The following is a 27,803-nucleotide window of genomic DNA, read 5'->3' as shown; positions in this document are numbered from 1 at the left end:
CTCTATAAGGGCAAAATATCAACTAAATGGTAGGAAACTATGATTGGTAACGAGGAATTTCCGGTCTACAGCAGTGAAACATTTACGGATGATCAGATTTTCGAAAAGTGTCGCAATACTTACAACATCTCTCACAAAATCAGCAATGTTTAGGTCGATGTTCAGATGAAACACATATGAAAATAGGAATTATGATCAAAACATTCCAGTTCCATTGCTTTTCTGTGAGTGCTGTCCTTCACGTATGAGACATCCTATAAAAATGCTGGAAACGTTCGGAATCCATGTTCAGTTCTTTCATTAGGTCGAATGTGCTTTTCTCAACCATAATGGATGTATCCAATATCTTCTTCGCTGCTAATTAAGAGTCGCAAAACATTACATCAATATTGTCTTCTTGTGGAGACGACGTATTCTAATCCATTCGTAGCACGACCGTCCCGGGTATCTCTGACAACCCCACTTCTGTGGGAATTGCTCACGTTCCATCCGCCTGACGTCCCTGACTCGCCGCCGCCGTAAGTCAGCGTCAGCAGGCCATTTCTGTGTGAATTGGGCCTATGGGGGCCTCAAGACAAGGCGCGGCCCATTAGACTCGGCACACACACACACACACACACACACACACACACAGGCTCACGGAAGCCGCTGCACCGTTACGAAGGCCACTTTCACCGGAGCCCCCTCCTCCCTCCCTCCAGGCGGGCGCAGAGCTCGCTGGAAGAGTGTCTGCGGCCTAGTGCCATTCCGTTCGCCGTCGGGACATGAGCTTTGTGGTGTGACGCCCTCACCTACCACGGTACGTATCTGCAGCACCCTTCAATCTGGTGAACACGCCACTTGCACGAATTTGTGCGGCGGCGCCAAACTTCAGTGTGAATCTGGCATTATGCTGAAGTAGATCGTGACCGTTTTCAGCGATTATTTAATGGACCAGTTTCTTCAAAATCGTGCCTGTAATGAGGATTTTTCTTTCTACGTCTCTGATGGGCATTCCTGTGATGGAACGGCACCGTCCCAAAGTGTGCAATCTACATTATCAGAAAGTTGTTACAAGTGTCACCATCTTCTTGTTCGTCATGTCTCTTAATATTTTAGCGTCAGTTCGTCTGGCTCGTTACGATCTTGTCACCGAATCTCCGCATTAATCAAGACGCGCATTTTTTGCGAGAATCAGAAAAGGAAAAAAGATTAAACTTCCCGTTGACGACGACGGAGCGAGTAAGAGCTCAGATTCGGAAACTTGAGGAGGGCGATTAGGCATTTCCAGTTCAGACGAATTATCCTGGCATTTGTCGTAAGCGATTTAGGGAGATATATAAACAAAATCTGAGTGGATGCAATGAGATTTTAATCACCATCTGATTTTATTTATGAGTTGTAAAGTCTGTTGCATTTTTTACTATTGTCTTGCTGGTTTGCTAAGTCAACACCGATTGTAACCACAAATGTAAATAGATTTATACCATTTGACAGCATGACGTTAGCAGGGGGATTGTTTTGGGGGGGGGGGGGAGGGGGCGGGGAGCAGTGGGGACAGTTTCCCTAGTGATAATTCATTGAGTTTACGAATATGAAAAACTGAAAAACGACATGTAACCGCACGGCCCGGATTTTTATGACCTTAAATACCGCGAAAATTATCACTAAAATAACCTGAAAATATCGATACAATGACTTCATAGTGATTTAAAACATATGAAAAGTGAGTTATGAAATGATGTATAATAATGAAAAACTTTGTTGGCAGTTGGAACTGAAGTTATAAGAAAAATAATTAATTTAAAATGGGTATGGATTTGTTTAAGAAATCTCATTCCTTGAAGCTGTAAGAAAATTGTTGTACAGCCATCTTAGAGCTATTGTAGTATATGTCTCTCAGCATGTACAGGTTCTCGAAATTGAGGGAACATCTGTTGACGAACAACATGTGCTTGTATTAGAAAATCTTCCAGTATTTGTTGAAACAACTGGAGCGTGAAGTTCGTTATTTTACTTTAGTTTCAAAAACAAATCAAAAAAATCGACATGCGAATAGCGATATTTCACAAATGGACGTTACGTTTGATACAAAATATTTATATTTTTGTTTCATTGCCCATATCTGGTCAAAGTTAACAACACTATGTGGCGCGATAATGACAATAAGCTGATGAAACATCAATTCATTTTCAGTGTGTACGAATACATTTATGAGCAACGTTCTTACGTTTTTCCTAGACGCACACGCATTGTTCGTTCTTGCCAAAACATAAAGAATAAACTGTTTTGTCATAAACGAACGATAAACACAAAAACGTAGAAATCATGTAAAATATTAAAAATGAATCATCCTTGAAAAATTAAATAAAGTAAGTTATCTACATGACAAAAAAGCAAAAGTAAATTTACATTTCTATAGTCGGAATATTCGGGATTTTAGTACTCATAAAGAAAGAAAGATTACGTGTCAACGAACTCCAATTATTACAAATAAGTTATTATAAAATTGTCATTGCCTTTCCTGTTCATTCGCAAATACAGCGAGGGAAAAATGACTATGCCCCTTACGAGACGTAATTTCTCATATCTCGTCCTCGTGGTCACTGCGCAAAATGTACGTAGTCAGCAGTAGTATCGTTCTGCAGTCAGCCACAGATGTCGATTCTCAAAATTTTCAGAATAGTGTTTCGCGAAAAGAGCGTCGTCTTCCCTCCAGGGATTCCCATTTGAGTTCACGAAGCATCTATGTAATACTTGCATGTTGGTCGAACCTACCGGTAACAAATCTAGCAGCACGCCTCTGAAATTCTTGGATGTCTTCCTTTAATCCGACCTGGTGTGTATCCTAGACACACGAGCTGTACTCAAGAATGGGTCGAACTAGTCTATGAGCGGTCTCCTTTATAGATGAGCTACACTTTGCTAAAATTGTCTCAATAAACTGAAGTCGACCAGTTGCCTTCCCTACTACCGATCTAAGGTGCTAATTGTATCTCATTTCGCTTTGCGACGTTACATGTAGATATTCAATAGACGCGACTGTGTGAAGCAGTAACTGTATTCGAACATTATAGGATTGTTTTTGCCGTATCCTCCTACTGTCACTTAATAACGACACTTTCCCGTATAGTACAGAGTATCTGCAAACAGTCACAGATTCTTACCCGCCCTACCTGTCAGATCATTTATGCACAGAGTGTGCAACGAAGGAGTCCCTCATTTCAAAATTAAATATCTGCTGCAAGAATTTTATACAAAATATATACAGAAGTTTCGCAATGGATTGAAAAGCTGCTAACGGATGCAATATGTAGAGCCCATAAATAGTGCGCCGTAGTTCAGAGCGATCAATTCCACTTTTGCAGCGTGAAAGGAGGTTAGCATACCGAAGGAAGAGGTTAAAAGCGTTGAACAGCGTGTTTTTCTAATACTGGAACAAAAGTCCTACGGCAACAAGGTGCAGTTTTCAGATACTTTTTAATATTCCAAAGGGATTCAGTGCGAAAACCGTGCGCAAGCTCTTCGCCAAATTCCAACGGTTGGGCAGCAGGGCTGATGATCTAGCGGGGGATGGCAAACTGTAGTTACTCCTGAAAATTTCACCACGGTTTCTAGAATTATTCTGCAAAATCCAAGGAAACCCGTCCGAAGAATTGGATTCCAAATCCAAAGCCACCAGGCCATCCATACCTGTTCGACAGAGGGCTGTTCTTTTGATCGAGATTCTCACAGTGATTGATAATGAAGGATCTGATGTTGACTGCATCTGATTCACAGATGAAGCACATTTCTGGGAGACGTGAATGAGCAAACTAACAATTTTGGGGTTACGGAAATCCCCATTTATGTGAAGCGAAAACACTGTGTTCTCCTAAAGTAACTTTATGGGCTACGATATGCACTAGAAGGATTATTAGTCCTTTTTTCATGTGAGAAACTATCAGTAGTGAACGTTACGTTGCAATTTTGCAACAATTTGTCGCCATTCAGCAAGCATTAGAGGATCGACTAGGGCCGGCCCGTATGGGCGAGCAGTTCTAGGCGCTTCTGTCGGGAACCGCGCGACCGATACGTCGCAGGTTCGAATCCTGCCTCGAGCATGGATGTGTGTGATTAGGTTAGCTAGGTTTAAGTAGTTCTAAGTTCTAGGGAACTGATGACCTCAGATGTTAAGTCCCATAGTGCTCAGAGCCATGTGAACCATTTGATCGACCAGGCACCAAGTGGTTCACACGGTATGGGGCTAGACTGCGTTGCACAGGTCAGGTGTTCCAGTTTCTTGATGAGTAAGTCGGGAATAGAGACACTGCATTGGATTATTGCAAATTTACTGGCGCAGGGGTGGATTGGCCTCCACATTCGCCCGATCTGATTCCTTGTGACTACTTGTTGTGGGACACATCGAAAGATGGAATCATACCACCATACTGGATAAACTTGAATCGGCGATCCGTGCGATATCTGAATCCATATCCGTTGAGACATTACAGTGTGTGATGGAATAGTTCATTGCTCGTTTGCACCACCTCCGTACTGAGAGTGATGAAGATTTCGAAAAGATTGACTACGATTATGCACGCTGATACTGTGCGAGCTGCATAGCATTCAGCGCCATCTTTCAGCAGTTTTTAGAACTATTTTGAAATTTCTGTATAACCCTCTGTATAAAATTCTTACAGCGTTCACAATAAATGTACCGTTTGTTGCACTCGTCTATCGAGCTTAGTTTTCGAGGTATTTAATTTTGAAATCAGGGCGTCGTTCGCTGGACACACTGTATACAGGGTGGTCAGAAACAGGCTCAAAATTTGTAAGGGTGTTGCAGGGCAGGTAATGCTGAGAAAAACCGGTTAAGAATACATTGCACCATTACCGAGCTATTTAGCACTGCAGTTAGCCAATCAGGACGCTGTGCAAGCAAAGTCAAGCAGCCTGCCAGAAGCGGGGTTGCCAAACGTGTTTTTTTTTTTTTTGTTTCCTCAAACAGAACAAACGAAGCTTTAACTCACCTAGCTTAAATTTATCGCTTCCAAAAAAAGCACATTTGAAATGGTAAACCATTTCAACAAATGGTAACTCGAGGACAAACGGATGTCTCTGCATTACCGCATTTTAACACGTGCCAAGTGCTTGAATTAGGGCGTGCAGTGGCTTGATTGACTAACTTCAACACTAATTAATATGGAAACGGCGCAGCACATCGAATTCTTTTTTTAACAATTATTTCTCCCCACGACCTACCCTGCTACACCCTTACAAACATCTCTACAGCTGCATCTACATCTACATGGAAACTGCAAGTCACATTGAAGTGCCTAGCAGAGGGTTCATCGAACCACCTTCACAATACTCTACTATTCCAATCTCGTTCAGCACGCGGAAAGAACGAAGACCTATATATTTCCGTACGAGCTCTGATTTCCCTTATTTTATCATGGTGATCGTTTCTCCCTATGTAGGTCGGGGTCAACAAAATATTTTCGCATTCGGAGGATAAAGTTGGTGATTCGAATTTCGTGAGAAACTTTCGTCGCAACGAAAAACCCCTTTGTTTTAACGATGTCCAGCTCAAATCCTGTATCATTTCAGTGACACTCTCTCCCATATTTGGCGATAATACATAACGTGCTGCCCTTCTTTGAACTTTTTCGATATACTCCGTCAGTCCTATCTGGTAAGGATCCCACACCGAGCAGCAGTATTCTAAAAGAGTACGGACATGCGCAGTGTAGGCAATCTCTTTAGTAAATCTGTTACATTTTCTAAGTGTCCTGCCAATAAAACGCAGTCTTTGGTTAGCCTTCCCCACAACATTTTTTATGTATTCCTTCCAATTTAAGTTGTTCGTAATTGTAATTCGAATGTATTTAGTTGAATTTACGATCTTTAGATTTGACTGATTTATCATGTAACCGAAGTTAAACGGATTCCTTTTATCACTCATGTGGATGACCTCACACTTTTCGTTATTTAGGGTCAACAGTCAATTTTCGTACCATTCAGATCTCGCTTCTAAATCGTTTTGCAATTTGTTACTGTGCGGCTGGTCCCAGGGGAGGTTCGAGACCTCCCTCGAGTATGGGTGTGTGTGTTTGTCCTTAGGATAATTTAGGTTAAGTAGTGTGTAAGCTTAGGGACTGATGTCCTTAGCAGTTACGTCACATAAGATTTCACACACATTTTGCAACTACGAATTGTGACCTGTGACAGGAAATCACATATCCAGTCACATAACTGAGACGATATTTCATAAGCACGCAATTTCTCTACAAGCCGCTTGTGTGGTATAGTGTGAAAAGCCTTCCGGAAATCCAGAAACACGGAATCGATCTGAAATCCCTTGTCAGTAGCACTCAACACTTCATGCGAAAAAAGAGCTAGTTGTGTTTCACAAGAACAATGTTTTCTCAGACTCCGAACCAATCTGTATAGAGAACGCGAGTGGTCCTTTCACACTTTCCTGGGGACTCCTGCCGATGCATTTGTCTCCGATGAACACTGTTTTGAATGCCAACAGTTTTCTTACACCATGTTAGGCATTGTAATATGCTGCGTTTTGTGTGTTTCCGTATTTTAGTCCACCCCTGTGTGCCCAGGCATAGATCGCCGAGGAACCTCAATTGGCTTTTGTACTATGACTAAACTTCGTCACACACTCGGAAAACAGAAACGCCCGGAATTTAGAATCGCAGAAGGCAAACCAGCAGAAATGCCGCTAGCTTCCAAGTGGTCCATTGTTGAGTTAAGTTGGCGATTGGTGCTGTATAGTAATGTTGCCCACTGGTTCGTGTACAAGCTGTCGTTGCAGTACTTGTCAGTTGCCTAAAAGTAATCTCTGTGAAAACATTTCTTTGTGTAATGCTAACTTTATAGGTTAATTCACAGCCCCCAATTAAACAACGTGTACTTATTTTCTGTGGTCTACTGACGGAGCGCGTGCATGGACAGCGAAAGGTCACTGCATCGGATCCCAGTGTGCGACCAACATAGCCTTCATCTCTTAACGATGTGAAGATTCGCCACGAAAGACATTCCACGCTAGACTGTAGGTCTCCTTTCCCTGGTCCGATTAACAAGGTATCTTAAGGATACGTCGCCGAAGTGGCACGCAATTGAAAAATTGGCACCGGACCGTTCAAAATGGTTCAAATGGCTCTGAGCACTATGGGACTCAACTGCTGAGGTCATTAGTCCCCTAGAACTTAGAACTAGTTAAACCTAACTAACCTAAGGACATCACAAACATCCATGCCCGAGGCAGGATTCGAACCTGCGACCGTAGCGGTCTTGCGGTTCCAGACTGCAGCGCCTTTAACCGCACGGCCACTTCGGCCGGCACCGGACCGTTAAGTCGTACACAATTATTATTATTATTACTTCTTTCCTATTCCTTCTGCGAATAAACCGCATCGATCCGATTTGTTCCGTCGGTATGCTGAGGTAAAATGACTATTGCGTCTCCATCCGAGGTACCCGGTTCCTATCAAAAATGTGACATAACTTCAACCGAGCTTCTTCCTTCCCTCGCTCCGATGTATTTTTCCTTTTCACGGCAGAAATATAACAGTACACAGAAAGATAGCTATGAAATGCAGAGTCCACGATATCTTGCTTTTATGTAACTGCGTTGATGATTACTTTTTCTAACACGGAACTTTAATTCTGTTGGACAACAAAAAATGTATGAAAATGAAAAACATCGAGGTCCAAATAATGAGAGGAATGCGGAAGAGTCCAGCCATGCATTAAATGCGTTAGAGACTGCTCGCTAGTACATTTCTCGTTTATCCGTCAGCCGGATTGTTTATGTCATTTTTCGAGCGAGGTGGCAGTAGAAGGGAGCAGACATTCATATGCAGATGACAGTTAACAGCGGAAAATGTAACTTGAGACTCTTAATTATCTGTGCTATAGTTACATCTTAGAGAGACTTATGACCCAGGCAAAAGACACATGCTGTGGCAAGTATCACAAAGATATCAAGGTCAAAATGCTTTAGTAAATTTAATAAACTGCCACTTTTACAAATTAAAGGAGATCGCGAAACATATACGGAAGCCTCACAAATTTATCAGGGACTTAGACCAGAGTGTGGGCCATCACCTCCATTATTTATTATCTACAGGGCGAACATTAATACACTACTGGCCATTAAAATTGCTACACCACGAAGATGACGTGCTACAGACGCGAAATTTAACCGATAGGAAGAGGATGCTGTGATATCCAAATGATTAGCTTTTCAGAGCATTTACACAAGGTTGGCGCCGGTGGCGACACCTGCAACGTGCTGACATGAGGAAAGTTTCCAACCGATTTCTCATACACAAACAGCAGTTGACCGGCGTTGCCTGGTGAAACGTTGTTGTGATGCCTCGTGTAAGGAGGAGAAATGCGTACCATCACGTTTCCGATTTTGATAAAGGTCTGGTTATAGCCTATCGCGATTGCGGTTTATCATATAGCGACATTGCTTCTCGCGTTGGTCGAAATCCAATGACTGTTAGCAGAATATGGAATCGGTGGGTTCAGGAGGATAATACGGAACGCCGTGCTGGATCCCAACGGCCTCGTATCACTAGCAGTCGAAATGACAGGCATCTTATCCGCATGGCTGTAACGGATCGTGCAGCCACGTCTCGATACCTGAGTCAACAGATGGGGACGTCTGCAAGACAACAACCATCTTCACGAACAGTTCGACGACGACCCTTGACGCTGCATCACAGACAGGAGCGCCTGCGATGATGTACTCAACGACGACCCTGGGTGAACGAATGGCCAAACGTCATTTTTTCGAATGAATCCAGGTTCTGTTTACAGCATCATGATGGTCGCATCCGTGTTTGGCGACTTTGCGGTGAACGCACATTGGAAACGTGTATTCGTCGTCGCCATACTGGCGTATCACCCGGCTTGATTGTATGGGGTGCCATTGGTTACACGTCTCGGTCACCTCTTGTTCGCATTGACAGCACTTTGAACGGTGGACGTTGCATTTCAGATGTGCTACGACCCGTGGCTCTACCCCTCATTCGATCCCTGCGAAACCCTACATTTCAGCAGGATAATGCACGACCGCATGTTGCAGGTCCTGTACGGGCCATTCTGGATACAGAAAATGTTCGACTGCTGCCCTGGCCAGCACATTCTCCAGATCTCTCACCAATTGAAAACGTCTGGTCAGTGGTGGTCGAGCAACTGGCTCGTCACAATACGCCAGTTACTACTCTTGATGACTGTGGTATCGTGTTGAAGCTGCATGGGCAGCTGTACCTGTACACGCCATCGAAGCTCTGTTTTGCCGGCCGGTGTGACCGTGCGGTTCTAAGCGCTTCAGTTTGGAACCGCGTGACCGCTACGGTCGCAGGTTCGAATCCTGCCTCGGGCATGGGTGTGTGTGATGTCCTTAGGTTAGTTAGGTTTAAGTAGTTCTAAGTTCTAGGGGACTGATGACCTCAGTAGTTAAGTCCCATAGTGCTCAGAGCCATTTGAACCATTTGAAGCTCTGTTTGACTCAATGCCCAGGCGTATCAACGCCGTTATTACGGCCAGAGGTGGTTGTTCTGGGTACTGATTTCTCAGGATCTATGCACCCAAATTGCGTGAAAATGTAATCACATGTCAGTTCTAGTATAATATATTTGTCCAATGAATACCCGTTTATCATCTGCATTTCTTCCTGGTGTAGCACTTTTAATGGCCAGTAGTGTATAACCGACAAACTGCAGGGACGGATTTCTGATTGTAAATGGAGGAAAGAAGGTCCTATGAACATGTGTCTGAAAAGGGATCGTTGCCACGGCAGACGGCGCTGACGAATGAAAGTTCCTCTGGCCCTATGCCGCGTGTTCCTTGTGTGTTGCAAGCTGTGTGATTGAAGCAGCGTACTGTAAGAAGCGGCACTTCGGGGGCGAGCTGAGATGGTGCTTGTGCACGGCCAAACAGATCGAAATGGTCGAGAGGCTGCACGGCTATACCTGAACAAGTATCCTCACAGACACCAACCACATCACACAACAAGTCCTTTTTGGCGTTTTTGTGATTATGTGTCCTTTCAGACAGACAAACGTGGAAGGAGGCTGCTGACTGTGTGTACACCAGATTTGGAGGACCTGGTTCTGCCTCTCAAACGTTTTCATCTGCTTGGTCGTACACAAACACCATTTCGACTTTTTCCCGACATGAATACCAGATCATTCTGCTGCTTACAGTATGCTGCTTCAATCACACAACCCGCAACACAGAAGGAAGGCTCGGCACGTGGTCAGAGGATCTTTCATTCGTCAGTGCCATCTACCGTGCAATGATGCATTTCCGGACATATGTTCATAATACCTTTTTCCCTCCATTTCCAGGCAGGATCCGTCCCTGCAGTTTGTCAGTTTTATTTATGTTCACCCTCTATGTGGAGGAAACAACCGACAAATAGAAAGAAACGAACCTGCCTCTAGTAAAAATTGGAAGAAGCATACCGCTACGAACATTATTACATGTGGGCGATCAGAGACTAACTGCTAAAAGCGAAGATAATTTACAGAGATCAGCATAGAAACTTCTAAACATTCTCACAAAGTGCGATATTCAAATTTCGCAAATAAAGGTAATGGGTGTAACTGAAAAAACGTTCCTCGAGAGTAAAGACTGCAGCCAACAATACAATAGTAGAAAAATAACGGACTTTATATATTCCGGTAGCCACATTTCGAAATTTAAAAACCAAATACACATAAGAGAACAGTTTAACAAAGTTAAGTAAATTAAATGGAATATTAAAAAAGGAAATGTTGGAAAACAAATGAGAAAAGAAATACAAATCAGATTTCATAAAGTGATATCGAAACCAGCTCTTCTATACACTGGTGAATGTTGAACACCAAAGTGAGAAAAACGGAATAAACACCACACAGATTAGGTTCTTACATTCTCTGAAAGGCGTAACCTTTAAGAAATTGCGGGTGATGTACAAACGCAACCACCTAATGGAACCAACATATTACTAAGGTATCAGATAATAGATTGCACTGATAAGTGCTCAGATTGTAACTGCAAGGAAGGAGAGATCTAGGAAGACCGTTTTGACGATAGGCTGAGAAGCGGCGCATTGCTAATGGATGATGATGGTACATTTATCGCCTGGAAAACAAGATTTACGCTCGTGGTGTTGTAATTTACTTGTTAAGTATTTGGAAATGAGAGAGCTGAATAACATATTAAAACACAATTTAGTGCTTGAGACGCTTAGGCAGCCCTGTATGGTTGCCAGGCTTAGCATTATTTCACATTTGTTTTCATGATGTCTTTCTGAATTGCTCAGGTACGGCTAAGTGATGACGGAAATCCAGCAACATATCGTAATGTGTAGAGATTAACTGCTGTTAGACTGCCATTAAAACTGTTTTCATCTATTTGAGCAGTAGTATGACCGAGTCAACCTGTTACATTACATGAGTAGTGGGACAAAGACCGTGTCGCCTCTCTCTGCATTGTTACCAAATTAATTCAAGATTGCAGATCCAAGATGGCGGCCATAGATGCGGCAACACTGGCGTCATGATGGGAAATTTAAATTTTGGCAGGAAAATGGGTCAATTGGGTTACCTCCACAAACTTAACTCCACCCCCCTCCCTCTCCCCTCCCGTCGCCACCCCCAAATGGAAAATGGCGGGAAAAGGACTCAGTCTGTGCTGGGCTGCTAGATTGGATGGATATAAGTCTTTACTTTGTATGCAGTGTGGTATATTCTTTACTTTAACAATTGGAGTTGCTATTGATTAGGCACTAGACAGTAGCTCCATCCAGCATATTCACCTTGAGGTCCAGAGGCCAACTGACTTAATTCACAACACCACCACGAGGGTGCACTATTGACCCTCCCCCCTCCCGTGACGTAATCCAAGATGGTGGCGTGAGGAAAAATGGAGGGAAATTCACTCAGTCTGTATCTGTCTGCTTGACTGATGTTTTAAGCACTTTAGATGATGTTAAACAATTGCAGTATTTTTTTTTCTTATTCTGATATTGAAAGGAAACACATAGTTACACATTCGCAGATCACACTAAACACATCTGAAAAACTTTTTTGGGTGTGCTCCTTGCAGCAGAGCTGGAAGAAGTCATGACACAGAGTATAAAAAGATTGTGGCACACTTGTGGAACCTCCCAGCTTTCCTCCCTAAGACACTGCGCGAGCTTTTGTGGGAAATAGATCCCAAAACCCCAACTGCAATATTCGATTTTCAAGGTAAAACGACGACATCTGGATGTCGAAATAAATATCTCTGTAACTCTAAACAGGGCGCACACAACTTTACGAGTTTTAGCTGCTTGTTTGAAGACACTGCCAGAGAGAAAAAAATTTTGAGTGCTACAGCTGCTGTGTACTTCATCGCTTCTGAAACACTGAGTGGGCTTAGTTGATATTTGCTGCTGGAGTCAGGGACACTAAGGCTCATCTTTTTTATTTTCCCCGCTTTTAAAAGTACACCAGTGTCTAAGCACAAATGGGAAAATCAGAACAGCTACATATCTAAAAGTTCATGACATATTTAGAATCCGACAACAGATCGTAAAACAAACACAAACAGAATTCGAAGCACTGTCGTACAGACGAGAAAAAGGCTGGAATTTTCGGTGAATTTTCGATGTCCTACAACTGCTGGTCTGATGCTCTAAAATCAAAATGGCAGGTTGGGGACAGCATCCCATCTGTACGAGCCGGAGTATTATGGTTTGTTTGGACTTGTCTCTGAACACTCGAACAAAGAAGACATCACGTGACTCTCTGATGTCGTGGAACTCCCTGTGAATGGAACATTCTGATTGGTTGTTACTGAATTTACCTGCCAAACAGCTGTTGCCGGTGTGGGACACTGTCCACCACTTTTTGTTGATGGACTGCAAAATTAAATTTGTTTGCTTAGGTCATCTTCAGGTGACACTGATTTGTCACCTGCCATTCACTCGTCACCTCACGATGGCCTAAGCAAATAAATATATTTTTGCCGAACATTAGGAAGAATTTCCTGCTTAAGGGGCTCCGGAACGCCCTATACTTGCAATGTTAAAATAACGCTTATAAATTACATCTTTCCTCACAAAGTATTTGATGTAGGAAGTTGAACTTTTTACAGATTATTTATTGGAATATGGGCTACAACTTAACACAGGGATTTTACAAAATTTTAGTTCAGTTATTAAAAATGATTTTTTCAATTGTAATGAAAATTAAAAACACTTTTTTGCAATTTTTTATTTATATATTCAAAAATATACAGTTTTTTGGAAAAAGGCTGTGTTAAATTATGCAGAAGGTACTGTGTAACATTTACTGAAAGTTTGAAACAAATATGTTTGGAAGATCCTTAGAAAACATGTAATTAGTATGAGAAAATAAAAGTTTTGGGAATCGAGCGACAAAGATTGGATTAACTTTTTAGTGCATTCCAGGTCCATAGGATGGATTATCTTCATCCTCTGCAAACTCCTCCTCCAGCTTCCTCTTGTTCCTCCTCCTGTTTACTCTTGCTTGTATTTCTAGACTCTTTACAGCCCTGTCTGCAGCCCGAAGGCGTTCCTTGTCTAAAGCAAGCATCGCTCGTACCATGTTAGAACCTATCTTCATTCCCATATTTCTAAATACCTTGCACCTTACAATGTTGCCATCATTGAAAGTCGCAACAGCATCATACACACCAAAGTGAAGTGTTTCTATTCCAACAAATACAGTCTTGGGGATTCTCGACCATATAACACTATTTACACTTTCATTGGGGTTTTGAGTTTTTCCGTGAATACACTTTTTCAACAGTTCAGGTGCTGCTAAGTCTCTGAAAATAGGTTTTATCACCTCCATTATTGCATGAGGCAGACTATGCTTATGAGTGTACACTTCACCAGTTAGCAATCCTTTGTTATATTTACACCAACTGTCTTCTTCTTTGGGACACAAGCTATGTTGGGGATTTTCATCGGTCTTTATTGTTTACATACCTTTGGCTTTCCAACATTTCTCCTTTTCTTAAAAACCTTCAGAGGATTTCTAATAACTTTACTTTTACTCATTATTATACTTCAACAAAACAGAGACTCAAGAAACAGAATTAATTACGAATATTTTCGAGATAACGACAGAGTAAGTAAATATGAAACAATCGACAATCACACCAGCGATATATATTGAACCATCACAGGTTAGCCACAACACATACTTTATCCCACATCACTAAAATGTACCTGATGAACACGGACGTTAATAATAACACCATTTGACAGCAGTTTAACAGCGCCACAGTGGGTCACGCCCATGTAGAACACATTTCAAAAAAAATTTAAAAATAGTTGTAGTCTTCGGAATTGAATAAATTATATATCTATTAAAAGGTAATAGTCTGCAGATTCAGAAAACGCAAAAAAGTAAAAATTGAACTTTTCATGATTTTGAGCCTTTCCGGAGCACCTTAATGTTGTCACCATATTCTGCCAAGCACCAGTCGAAAACGAAGTTAATATTTACATTTTATTTATACTTAGGTAATTCGTGGCTCTTTATTCCTGCACAGCACAAACATTTTTAGGAGCAGCGATGCAGTGCAGCCATCACCATGTGTACGGCTAACGCGTTTGTTTGTGTTTCAAGTTACACCTAAAATCTAGTTACCGTTTTCTTACACGTGCCAGAACTATTTCTGCAGTCAGTTATAGAAATAACTACAACATCCCTCTGCATGACGAACAATTGTTCAATATGCGCTATATGTTGAACCACGGGCATGTAACTACTGTTTCTAACCTGGCGTATAATAGATACCGTTTGGAGTGCCACGAGCGCAACCTACTGGAAACTGACATAAAAGTAAACAAATCTTTTGTTTTTATGCATAATTCGGTAGAATTTATCTAAATCCAACTATTTTCACTAGCATCACAGTCCATGCGACTATTTGAAAATGATATTCAATTCCAAGATCCTGCAGATAACCACCATTTGATGATAAAGTTCTTGGGGTTCGAAAGATAGTAAAAGTATTATAAAGCGATTGGTTGTAATTTCCACACAAATCGTCCACTGTTCAACCACAATCACAGTACACAGCGACCATCATTTAAAATTTAAAATTTTTTTAGCAGTTAACACGAGATTCTCTAAAAAAAAAGTCAACGGCTTAATTTATATTTTCCAAAATTTTTTTCCGGTTGAGCGGTTTCGAATGACCATTCACGCATCCAGATCTTGTTCTATGCGTAAATGGAGACTGGGTGATTCCTTAAACAGAGCGCTGTCGATTTGTTCCTCCACACTGCTCGCACTCAGCCACAATTCTGTCCATAATGACATCGACATTGACGTGACGTTAAACTCTAACGTTTCCTTTTTCCTTCCTAAATCCCAACACCGATATCAGTTTGGTGTTTTTCGCATTAATTCCTGTGTCTCTTTCGACAGCACCTTAGGGTTCTCTAACCATAGCAGCAGTATTGATAATGAAAGAGACCGGTACGTACTTCCCGTGTAAATTACCTGTTTAGTAGCCTTCTCTTACACACCAACCAGTAAAACACATGGCCGTCCTACCAAAGAACGACTCAAAAGAAACGGCATGAGTTGGCTAGGCCGTTCCGCAAAAGAGTGAGTATTGTTTGGTACACCGGAGCATACTTTTGTTACAGTCAGCATGTCGAGTACAGATCCTAGCTCAGTGTAAGTTTTTGGTACTCTATTTTTAACATGCAAGAATAAGAAAACTGATAAGTGCTGCTCCAAACAGATCAGAAACGCACTGCTTTTTATAGAATCATTTGTATGTGAACGTAACTTCATTCACACTTATCGCCGAATCGTGGCTCCTTTGTCATTTCAAATGGTTCAAATGGCTCTGAGCACTATGGGACTTAACATCTGAGGTCATCAGTCCCCTAGAACTTAGAACTACTTAAACCTAACTAACCTAAGGACATCACACACATCCATGCCCGAGGCAGGATTCGAACCTGCGACCGTAGCGGTCTTGCGATTCCAGGCTGTAGCGCCTAGAACCGCTCGGCCACTTTGTCATTTCCCCGCCGTTTTCACTGTTCGTTTGAATATGATAGCGTACTTCTACGTAACAACACGGGCACTGCAGGCCAGACAAAAGAATGCTCCCGGTCTGTATCTTGTATGTTTGCTCCCACTGACATAATTTTATTTTTCAAATAAAAGATATACAGTATACTACATACTTGCCATTACAACTTTCTTTTCCCGCTTCAAACTGCGCTCTCTCTGTCAAATCTCTCCTGCAGTATCCTGGTGGATGTTTTTCCACTTCTCATACGAAGCTAATGTTCAAGAACTGCTGTCCGCAGCTCGTGGTCGTGCGGTTGCGTTCTCGCTTCCCGCGCCCGGGTTCCCGGGCTCGATTCCCGGCGGGGTCAGGGATTTTCTCTGCCTCGTGATGACTGGGTGTTGTGTGATGTCCTTAGGTTAGTTAGGTTTAAGTAGTTCTAAGTTCTAGGGGACTGATGACCATAGATGTTACGTCCCATAGTGCTCAGAGCCATTTGAACCGTTTCAAGAACTGCTCGTTCATTTTCGAAATAAAAGAGCACAGAACTGTGTTCAAGGGAACGTCTTTCCAGGTTTCCTGACTCGTGTCCACAACTTCTAAAGAAATGGTTCCATGCAGTAGGAAGGGAATACTGACCTCCGCGGAAATATAGCGTGATTTGGAACGATCATTTTGCAAAAGACAGTACATGTAGCGAATGAAAACAATCAATTCAGTCGATTGTTGTATAAGTTCGTATAGTGTTAGACTCATTCTATATATGCGAAATTGGTGGGTTTCAATGATTTCCGCATGACAGCGGAGAACTATCAATTCTTGTTCCTCACTGAAGAAGAATATACTTCCGAGAAACCGATACACTCGCACACACAAAATAGCGCAATTGGGCTATGTGTGTCTACAATAGGGTAAAGTCCCTTTCTCGAACATTATATTTCCACACATCCTCGATCTTTAGTGAAATTAAGAAGCTTTGGTAGCTGCAGTTGAACAGAATTATTCCTATCTTGTATCTTTGAGGTATAAACGAAGCTGGATAGTTCAAATGGTTCAAATGGCTCTGAGCACTATGGGACTTAACTTCTGAGGCCATCAGCCCCCTAGAACTTAGAACTACTTAAACCTAACTAACCTAAGGACATCACACACATCCATGCCCGAGGCAGGATTCGAACCTACGACCGTAGCGGACGCGCGGTTCCAGACTGTAGCGCCTAGAACCGCTCGGCCACTCCGGCCGGCGAAGCTGGATGGTATTCTGTGTTATCAATACATGGGAAAATACAAACGGAAGAAATATTTATTAGGTGATCATGGAGATGGATTTATAAGAATCAGTAAACATGAAGCTGTGTTTAAGGTAGTTAAAGTTAGCTCTCTGCTGCGATCTGTGTGTGTTTTTGTGTGTATAAGGGTTGGCTTTAGCAGTCAGCATTTTGTGTTGATGGGAGTTCTTTTCTGGGTTTACATTTAGAGAAAGAAGAGGAACAAATGATCTTGCAGACACTTTTGTAGATCATCTCTGGTTTGGTGGGGGAATCCAAATCGCTGTTGGATTCTAAAGAAACTTGGTCAGGTAAGCAATAAGAGCACAAATATTCTTGTACGTCTCCATACAGAATACATAAAAAAGTGGAAAATATTAGAAGATATGTAGAAACGTATAAAATTCAGGAAAAATATTGATCTCCGGATACAAAATGGAAATACGTAGGGTTGGCAAATTCGATCAACACGTAAGCGTACATTAAGGGGGGTAGGACAGCAAACTGGCCGACTTGGAGCAGGAGAGGCACCACAGGACATTTTAATTTCCACTGTCTATACTTTTACAAATAAATTCATAAAACTTTGTCAGCATGACCAGGAAGGGTTCAGGATTCACGCTCATAGCAGTGGAAGTTCAAAAATATATATAAAAAATATTTTTTTACATGTGAAATGTCATCATTTTTTCACTTACTATTGGCTGCATTCGTTGCTATAGGTACACTTTTCTTCATAAGTAAGGGAGATTCTTCGATGAATTTTGCACAGCATACAAACCATACTACAGGTGTATGAAACTCTAGAATTTTCCAAATCTATTAGAAACTGTGCTAAAAATTGAGATAATTAACCATAAAATTTGAGTTTCTTCTAAACATGAAATTTAAAATGTAACAGCTAATTCATTTTTTAATTAATTAAATAAATTCTAGAGTTTCATACTCCTGTAGTATGGTTTGTATGCTGTGCAAAATTCATCGAAGAATCTCTCTTACTTGTGAAGAAAAGTGTACCTATAGCAACAAATGCAGCCAATAGTAAGTGAAAAAATGATTAAATTTCGCACGTAAAAAAATTTATTTCGTTATACTTTTGAACTTACATTGCTATGAGTTTAGCCGGCCGGGGTGGCCGTGCGGTACTAAGCGCTACAGTCTGGAGCCGAGCGACCGCTCCGGTCTCAGGTTCGAATCCTGCCTCGGGCATGGAGGTGTGTGATGTCCTTAGGTTACTTAGGTTTAATTAGTTCTAAGTTCTAGGCGACTGATGACCTCAGAAGTTAAGTCGCATAGTGCTCAGAGCCATTTGAACCATTTTTTGATATGAGTTTGAATCCTTCCTGGTCGTGTTGACAAAGTTTTATGAATTTATTTGTAAAAGTAGAGACTGTGGAAATTAAAATGTCGTGTGGTGCCTCTCCTGCTCCAAGTCGGCCCGTTTGACGTCCTACCAGCCGGCCGGGGTGGCCGACAGTTCTAGGCGCTACAGTTTGGAACCGCGCGACCGCTACGTTCGCAGGTTCGAATCCTGCCTCGGGCATGGCTGTGTGTGATGTCCTTAGGTTAGTTATGTTTAAGTAGTTCTAAGTTCTAGGGGACTGATGACCTCGGAAGTTTAGTCACATAGTGCTCAGAGCCATTTGAACCATTTTGTTGACGTCCTACCCCCCTCAAGCGGAATAGCAATAAGAAACTCACCGATTTAGATCAGCCGACATTTGTAACGAGCGTCTGGCCTACTCCAGCCAGCAGTACATCAGGGGCAGCCTGTTGCTGTCGACTCCTACTGAGCATTATTTGACAGTATTTTCCGGACGGGAAAATGCACCTGTTTCAATTAAATTAACGTAACTCTAGTTCTAATTAAAACCAGCAGCAATTTATGACGTACTTAAAGACATTGTAGATATCAGTACCATGCGTGAATTTTTTATTTCGTTTACTTGAGTATTTAGCGGGTATAGACTTCGCAGCCCGATTGTGGGTTTTCGGCGGTTTTCCACGTTCGTTAAAGCTAATGCTGGGCTGGTCTCCAATATCCACCTCAGGAAATGTGGTACGCAAATAGCAAAAATACTAACACATAGAGCCGCTTCAACTTAGTACTACAATGAAGAACACAGGTTCGCCGCGCGGGATTAGCCGAGCGATCTTAGGCGCTGCAGTCATGGACTGTGCGGCTGGTCCCGGCGGAGGTTCGAATCCTCCCTCGGGCATGGGTGTGTGTGTTTGTCCTTAATTTAGGTTAAGTAGTGTGTAAGCTTAGGGACTGATGACCTTAGAAGTTAAGTCCCATAAGATTTCACACACATTTGAACATTTTGAGAACACGGGTTCCTTAACTCAGTATTCAGACACAAGCTCGCATTCACTCTGAGATTAATGAGCTGGATAAAGTATGCTGGCGGAGTCTAGGCGCCTTGGCATTCCGCAAAAGGGAAACCTAGGGAAAAGCAGTGTTGCGTGCCCAGTGAGGCATGCCCGAGATCTGGATGCGCCGCCAGCGAAAGTGCCTGCTCCGCGCTTTCCACAAATACATATCCATTGTATGGGAAATTGGCAAGCACGGGGGTGGTTAATAGTCTGGAAAAGTAGCAAGATCACGAGTTCTCAGGATAAGTGAATCCATTTACTGCAAACGTCAGGAAGACCCATAAAATCCTGTTAGATCCTTGTGAAATAGGGAAGGCCAGAGGTATTAAAATGTTCAATGACAGAAAGGAATGTACAGACACGATTTGTTAAAAATCACTATGAACTTCTGTTTGCAAAGTAATCAGTTGTAATGTCGCACAAGGAAAGATGAATGAACTTTAATGTTCGTTGCTCGATCGCGGCTACTCTGATGCCCTCGCCGATTTGGGGAATCTTTGTTATTGCCCGTTGGTTCTCGGGCTCTAGGTCCGTTTGTCACTGCACGCATCAAACAGCTTGTGATGTGTCCATGGTGAGGTGTGTTGCTGTGTACAGTGCATGAAAACGTACTCAAAGATGGAACGTTACTCCTCACGACAGGTGGCAGACGTGCATTTAATATACGGTGCGGCAGGATGTAGTGGCTGTAAAACAGCACGAATGTACACAGAACGCTTTTTCAACAGGCGTCATCCTATTTGGAAGAATTTTTTTTTTTCCGTGGTTACCAACTTCACGAGAGACGGGGTCGTTCACGTCAAAGAGTGGGCCAACGTTCCCGCCAAAGACACATTTTCGAACACCAGACTTTGAAGAGATGGGGTTGGGTCTTGTGGCCTACCACCCAGCAATAAGCACCCGTCAACTTGACCGTGAAAACGCACATTTCGCAGGATGCAGTGCGTAAAATACTGCTGACGCAGGTATTACACGTCAATGCGAAATGCCCTTAATAATTTCCACTATGAAACATTGTCTCAAAATATGGTAGAAAACCCAAAGAGGTTCTGGTCGTATGTAAAGTACCCCAGTGGCAAAAAAACAGTCAATACCGCCACTGCGCGATAGCGATGGAAATTTTACCGAAGATGGGCTCAAAAATGGTTCAAATGGCTCTGAGCACTATGCGACTTAACTTCTGAGGTCATCAGTCGCCTAGAACTTAGAACTAATTAAACCTAACTAACATAAGGACATCACACACATCCATGCCCGAGGCAGGATTCGAACCTGCGACCGTAGCGGTCGCTCGGTTCCAGACTGTAACGCCTAGAACCGCACGGCCACTCCGACCGGGCCGGCCGCGGTGGTCTCGCGGTTCTAGGCGCGCAGTCCGGAACCGTGCGACTGCTACGGTCGCAGGTTCGAATCCTGCCTCGGGCATGGATGTTTGTGATGTCCTTAGGTTAGTTAGGTTTAAGTAGTTCTACGTTCTAGGGGACTAATGACCACAGCAGTTGAGTCCCATAGTGCTCAGAGCCATTTGAACCATTTGAACCACTCCGACCGGCTTACCGATGATGGTGTCACTAAAGCGGACTTACTAAATACAGTTTTCCGTAATTTCTTCACGAATGAAGACGAAGTAAATATTCCAGAATTCGAAACCAGAGCAGCTGTTAGCATGAGTGACATAAAAGTAGATATCTTAGGTGTTGCGAAACAACTCATATCACTTAAGAAAGGCAAGTCTTCCGGTCCAATCAGGTTCCTTTCAGAGTATGCAGACACAATAGCGCCTTTCTTAGCAATCATATACAACCGCTCACTTGACGAAAGGTCTGTTCCTAAAGACTGGAAAGTAGCACAGGTCACACCAATACTGAAGAAAGGAAATAGGAGTAAGCCATTGAATTACAGACCCGTATCACTGACCTCAATGTGCAGTAGGATTTTGGAGCATATACTGTACTCGAACATTATGAATCACTTTCAAGAAAATGACTTATTGATACTTAACCAACATGGATTCAGAAAATATCGTTCTTGTGCAACACTGCTAGCTCTTTATGTCCTTGAAGTAATGAGTGCTGTCGACAAGGGATCTCAGATCGATTTCATATTCCTAGATTTCCCCAAGGCTTTTGAAACCGTTGCTCACAAACGACTATTAATCAAATTGCGTGCATATGGAGTATCGTCTCAGTTGTGTGACTGGATTCGTGATTTCCTCACAGAGAGGTCACAGTTCGTAGTGATAGACGGTAAATCATCGAGTAGAAGTGATATCTGGCGTTCCACAAGGTAGTGTCATAGGCCCTCTGCTGTTCCTGATTTACATAAATGATCTAGGTCATAATCTGAGCAGACCCCTTAGAGTCTTAGACTGTTTGCAGATGACGCTGTAATTTACCGTCTAGTAAAATCATCAGACGTTCAATTCCAATTAAAAAGTGATCTAGAGAGAATTTCTGTATTTCGCGAAAAGTGGCAAGTGGCACTAAACAAAGAAAAGTGCGATGTTATCCACATGGGTACTAATAGAAATCCGATAAATTTTGGGTATACAATAAATCGCACAAATCTAAGGGCTGTCAATTCAACTAAACACCTAGGAATTACAATTACGAGCAACTTAAATTGGAAAGACCACATAGATAATATTGTAAGGAAGGCGAAAAAAAGACTGCGCTTTGTTGGCAGCACACTTAGAAGATTGCGACAAACCCACTAAAGAGACAGCCTACATTACACTTGTCCGTCCTCTGCTGGAATATTGCCGCGCGATATGGGATCCTTACCACGTAGGATTGACGGAGGACATCGAAAAAGTGCCTAGAAGGGCAGCTCGTTTCGTGTTATCGCGTAATAGGGGTGAGAGTGTCACTGACATGATACGCGAGTTGGGGTGGCTGTCACTGAAACGAAGGCGGTTTTCTTTGCGGCGAGATCTATTTACGAAATTTCAATCACCAACTTTCTCTTCCGAATGCGAAAATATTTTGTTGACATCCACCTACGTCGGGAGAAATGATCGTCATAATAAAATAAGATAAATCAGAGCTCGAACGGAAAGATTTATGGCTCTGAGCACAATGGGACTTAACATCTGAGGTCATCAGCCCCCAGAACGTAGAACTACTTAAACCTAACTAACCTAAAGACATCACACACAACCATGCCCAAGGCAGGATTCGAACCTGCGACCGTAGCGGTCGCGCAGTTCCAGACTGAAGCGCCTAGAACCGCTCGTCCACAACGGCCGGCGGAGAGATTTAGGTGTGGAATGGTAGAGAAGTAGTATGAATATGGTTCGATGAACCCTGTGCCAGACACTTAAGTGTGAATTGCAGAGTAACCATGTAGATGTATATATACAGGGTGATCAAAAAGTCAGTATAAATTTGAAAACTTAATAAACCACGGAATAATGTAGATAGAGAGGTAAAAACTGACACACATGCTTGGAATGACATGGGGTTTTATTAGAACAAAAAAATAAAAAAACAGAGTTCACAAAATGTCCGACAGATGGCGATGGACAGCAAAACTGCTACCGTGACGGGTGAGAGGTACGCCGATATGTTACAGAATCGCATCATCCCTAGCCTGGCTGATAAACACCTGCTAGAACGTGCGATGTTTATGCAGGATGGCGCTCCACCCCATATTGCTAGACGCGTGAAAGATCTCTTGCGTGCGTCGTTTGGTGATGATCGTGTGCTCAGCCGCCACTTTCGTCATGCTTGCCCTCCCAAGTCCCCAGACCTCAGTCATTATTGGTTTTGGGGTTACCTGAAGTCGCAAGTGTATCGTGATCGACCGACATCTGTAGGGATGCCGAAAGACAATATCCGACGCCAATGCCTCACCATAACTCCGGACATGTCTTACAGTGCTGTTCACAACATTATTCCTCGACTACAGCTATTGTTGAGGAATTATGGTGGACATATTAAGTATTTCCTGTAAAGAACATCATCTTTCCTTTGTCTTACTTTGTTATGCTAATTATTGCTATTCTGATCAGATGAAGCGCCATCTGTCGAACGTTTTTTGAACGTTTGTATTTTTTTGGTTCTAGTAAAACCCCATGTCATTCCAAGCATGTGTGTCAATTTGTACCTATCTATTTACATTATTCCGTGATTTATTCAGTTTTCAAATTTATACTGACGTTTTGATCACCCGGTAGAACGTGTGAAACCACTGGGACCAACGGACTTTTGAGTTCTGCATTCACTTCTGCCAACGGATGATCCAGCGCAGCAATGTAGCACCGAACTTCGTAAAGCTTGTATTGTTCACGGATAACGCCTCGTTCACACGTGACTTTTCAACAGCCGCAGCAACCATGTGTGGAGTGATGACAATCTCCAAGTCACCCACATCGGTGGCCACCAGCAACGATTCTCTGTCAGCGTATTGGCGGGCATTGTTCAAGATTACCTAATAGGACCTTATTTGCTGCCTCCCTGTTCGACTGGTCCACGTTACCTGGTGTTCCTGCAAAGTATGCTGGCACAGTTACTGGAGACTGAACACCTTGTTGTCCGCGAAAGGATGTGGTTTCAACTCGTCGGTGCAACAGTCACTTCGATATTAATATCCGCGAACACCTGAACAACACGTAATCTTGCAAGGGGAGATCCTGTCCCTTGGCCAGCGCGAGCGCCGGATCTTACACCTCTGAACTTTCTGTCTGAGGTTACATCAAGGCATTTATGTATGAAATCCCCGTAGAAATGGATGAAGACCGGCTTCCTAGGGTCCATGCTGTGTGTCTCCTAGAACGACAGACACCAGGGATTTGTGAGAGAGTGCGGCAGAACTGCATGCGCCTTTGCCATGCATGCATTGAGACTGGCGTTGGTCACTATGAACAGTTACTATGAGCTAAATTGCTGTTATGCTGTGAACGCTGTGTATGTGCGTAACACAATAAATATGCTTTTCCGACCATTGGTTCACTATCTCAAAATAATCGGTTGTGGACCCGCTATCACCTGCTTGAATTCAACGTCTGTACACTACGGGGAAAAAATTTCGAAATTTGTGGTAAGGTCTTATGGAACCAGACTGCTGACGTCATCGAATGGCTCTGAGCACTATGGAACTCAACTGCTGTGGTTATCAGTCCCCTAGAACTTAGAACTACTTAAACCTAACTAACCTAAGGACATCACACACATCCATGCCCGAGGCAGGATTCGAACCTGCGACCGTAGCAGTCGCACGGTTCCGGACTGCGCGCCTAGAACCGCGAGACCACCGCGGCGCTGACGTCATCGGTTCCTAATCTTACACACTACTTAATCTAGCTTAAACTAACTTACGCTGAGGACGACACACACACACACACACACACATGCCCGCGGGAGGACTCGAACCTCCGACCGGAGGAGCCGCGCGGACCGTGACAAGACGCCTGAGACCGCGCGGCTACCCCGCTTGGCTTACACTACGGCTATTCGAACATATACATGAGTAGAATGCTCTATATCTACATTTGGTGGTGGAGTATTTGTTGCTGTTAGAAGTAGTTAACCGTGTAGTGAAATTGAAGTACATAGTTCTTGCGAAATAGTACGGGCAGAGGTAATACTTGACAATCGGCCTAAACTATTAGCTGGACCCCCCCCCCCCCCCCTCTGACTCAGTCAGAACATATAGTTGCTGAACAGTTCAAAGAAAACTTGAGTCTCATTTCAAATAGGTACCCCACTCATACAATTATAGTCGATGGTGACTTCAATCTACCCTCGATATGCTGGAAAAATTATACGTTTAAAGCCGCCATCCGAAATTTTCTGAATGCTTTCTCAGAAAATTATTTTGGACGATTAGTTCATGAGCCCACTCGAAGCGTAAATGGTTGCGAAAGCATACAAGACCTCTTAGCAACAAATAATACTGGAGAAATAGAGAGTATTATGGCGGATACAGGGATTAGAGACCACAAGGCAGCTGATGCTAGGCTGAATAGCGTAACTCCCACAACCATCAAAAAGAAACGCAAAGTTCATCTGTTTAAAAAAGCTGACACAAATGCTCTTAACGCCTTTTTAAGAGTCAATCTCCACTCCTTCCGATCTGACCACGTAAGCGTAGAAAAGACGTGGCATGATTTCAAAGAGATACTTAGACGGCAGTTGAGAGATATATACCACATAAATTAATAAGTGATACTGATCCCGCATGGTACACAAAATGTGTCAGACCATTGTTGCAGAACCAAGGAAAAAGGCACACCTAATTTAAAGGAACGAAAAATCCCCAAGGTTGGCAAAGTTTTGCAGAAGTTCGAAAAGTAGCGCGTACCTCAATAAGAGATGCTTTTAATAATTTCCACAACGAAACTCTGTCTCGGAAGCTAGCAGAGAACCCAAAGAAATTCTGGTCGTACATAAAGCACACCAGTGGCAAGACGCAATCAATACCTTCACTGTGCGATAACAACGGTGAAGTCACTGATGACAGTACCACTAAAGCAGAGTTATTAAACACGGCTTTCCAAACCTCCTTCACCAATGAAGACGAGGTAAATATTCCTGAATTCCAATCAAGAACAACTGCCAAGATGAAAACCATAGAAGTAGATATCCTCGGTGTAGCAAAGCAGCTTAAATCTCTTTAAAAAAAGTCAAGGTCTCCGGTCCAGATTGTGTACCAGCCAGGTTCCTTTCAGAGTATGCTGATACAATAGCTCTACATGTAGCAGTTATATACAACCGCTCGCTCATGGAAAGATCCGTGCCTAAAGATTATAAAATTGCTCAAGTCACACCAATACCAAAAAAGGGAAATAGGAGTAATCCGCTGAATTACAGGTCCGTATCACTAACGTCGATTTGCAGTAGGGTGTTGGAACATATACTGTGTTCGAATAAAATGAATCACCTTGAAGTAAACGATTTACTGAGACATAGCACGGACTCAGAAAATATCGCTCTTGTGAAACACAACTAGCTCTTTATACTCATGAAGCGATGGGTGCTATTGACAGGCGATGTCAAGTTGATTCCACCTTTTTAGGTTTCCAGAAGGCTTTTGACACCGTTTCTCACAAGCGTCTCCTAACCAAACTGCGTGCCTGTGGAATATCGCCTCAGTTGTGCGACTGGATTCGTGATTTCCGGTCAGAAAGGTCACAATTCGTAGTAATAGAAGGAAAGTCATCGAGTAAAACAGAAGTAATATCCGGCGTTCCCCAAGGAAGTGTTACAGGCCCACTATTGTTCCTAATCTATATTAACGACATAGGAGACAATCTGAGTAGCCGTCTTAGATTGTTTGCAAATGACGCTGTCATTTACCGTCTTGTAAAGTCATCAGATGACCAAAACGAATTGCAAAATGATTTAGATAAGATATCTGTATGGTGCGAAAAGTGGCAATTGACCCTGAATAAAGAAAAGCGTGAAGTTATTCACATGAATGCTAAAAGAAATCAGGTAAATTTCAATTACGCGGTAAATCACACAAATCGGAAGGCTGTAAATTCAACTAAATACTTAGGGATTACAATTACAGATAACCTTAATTGGAACTATCAAGCCAGCCGTGATGGCCGAGCGGTTCTAGGCGCTACAGTCTGGAACCGCGCGACCGCTACGGTCGCAGGTTCGAATCCTGCCTCGGGTATGGATGTGTGTGATGTCCTTAGGTTAGTTAGGTTTAAGTAGTTCTAAGTTTTAGGGGACTTATGACCTCAGAAGTTAAGCCTCATAGTACTCAGAGCCATTTGAACTTTTTTTTTTTTTTTTTTTTTTTGGTGAACTATTACATAGATAATGTTGTCGGTAGAGCAAACCAAAGACTGTGATTCACTGGCAGAACACTTAGAAGGTGCAACACGTCTTAACATGTCCGCCCTATCCTGGAGTATTGCTGTGCGGCGTGGGATCCACATCAGGTAGGACTGACGGATGACACCGAAAAAGTCCAAAGAAGGGCGTCTCGTTTTGTATTATCGCGAAATAGGGGAGATCGTGCCACAGTCATGATACGTGTATTGGAGTGGCAATCATTAAAACAAAGGCGTTTTTGGTTGCGACGGGATCTTCTCATGAAATTTCAATCACCAATTTCCTCCTCGGTCCGCAGCTCGTGGTCGTGCGGTAGAGTTCTCGCTTCCCGCGCCCGGAT

General features: G+C 42.8%; 1 protein-coding gene across 1 annotated transcript in view; it reads left to right on the top strand.

Moving 5' to 3' along the window:
- Positions 1–712: 712 nt before the first annotated feature.
- Positions 713–27,803, top strand: part of LOC126248161 (uncharacterized) — a 513,313-nt gene continuing 486,222 nt past the window's right edge. Inside the window, exon 1 of the mRNA XM_049948909.1 lies at positions 713–799. The gene's annotated coding sequence lies outside the window, so the exon portion shown is untranslated. The remainder of the gene's footprint in view (positions 800–27,803) is intronic.

The sequence above is a fragment of the Schistocerca nitens genome, chromosome 3 (assembly GCF_023898315.1).
Source record: "Schistocerca nitens isolate TAMUIC-IGC-003100 chromosome 3, iqSchNite1.1, whole genome shotgun sequence".
Lineage (NCBI taxonomy): Eukaryota > Metazoa > Arthropoda > Insecta > Orthoptera > Acrididae > Schistocerca > Schistocerca nitens.
This window is presented reverse-complemented; position numbering and strand designations above follow the sequence as displayed.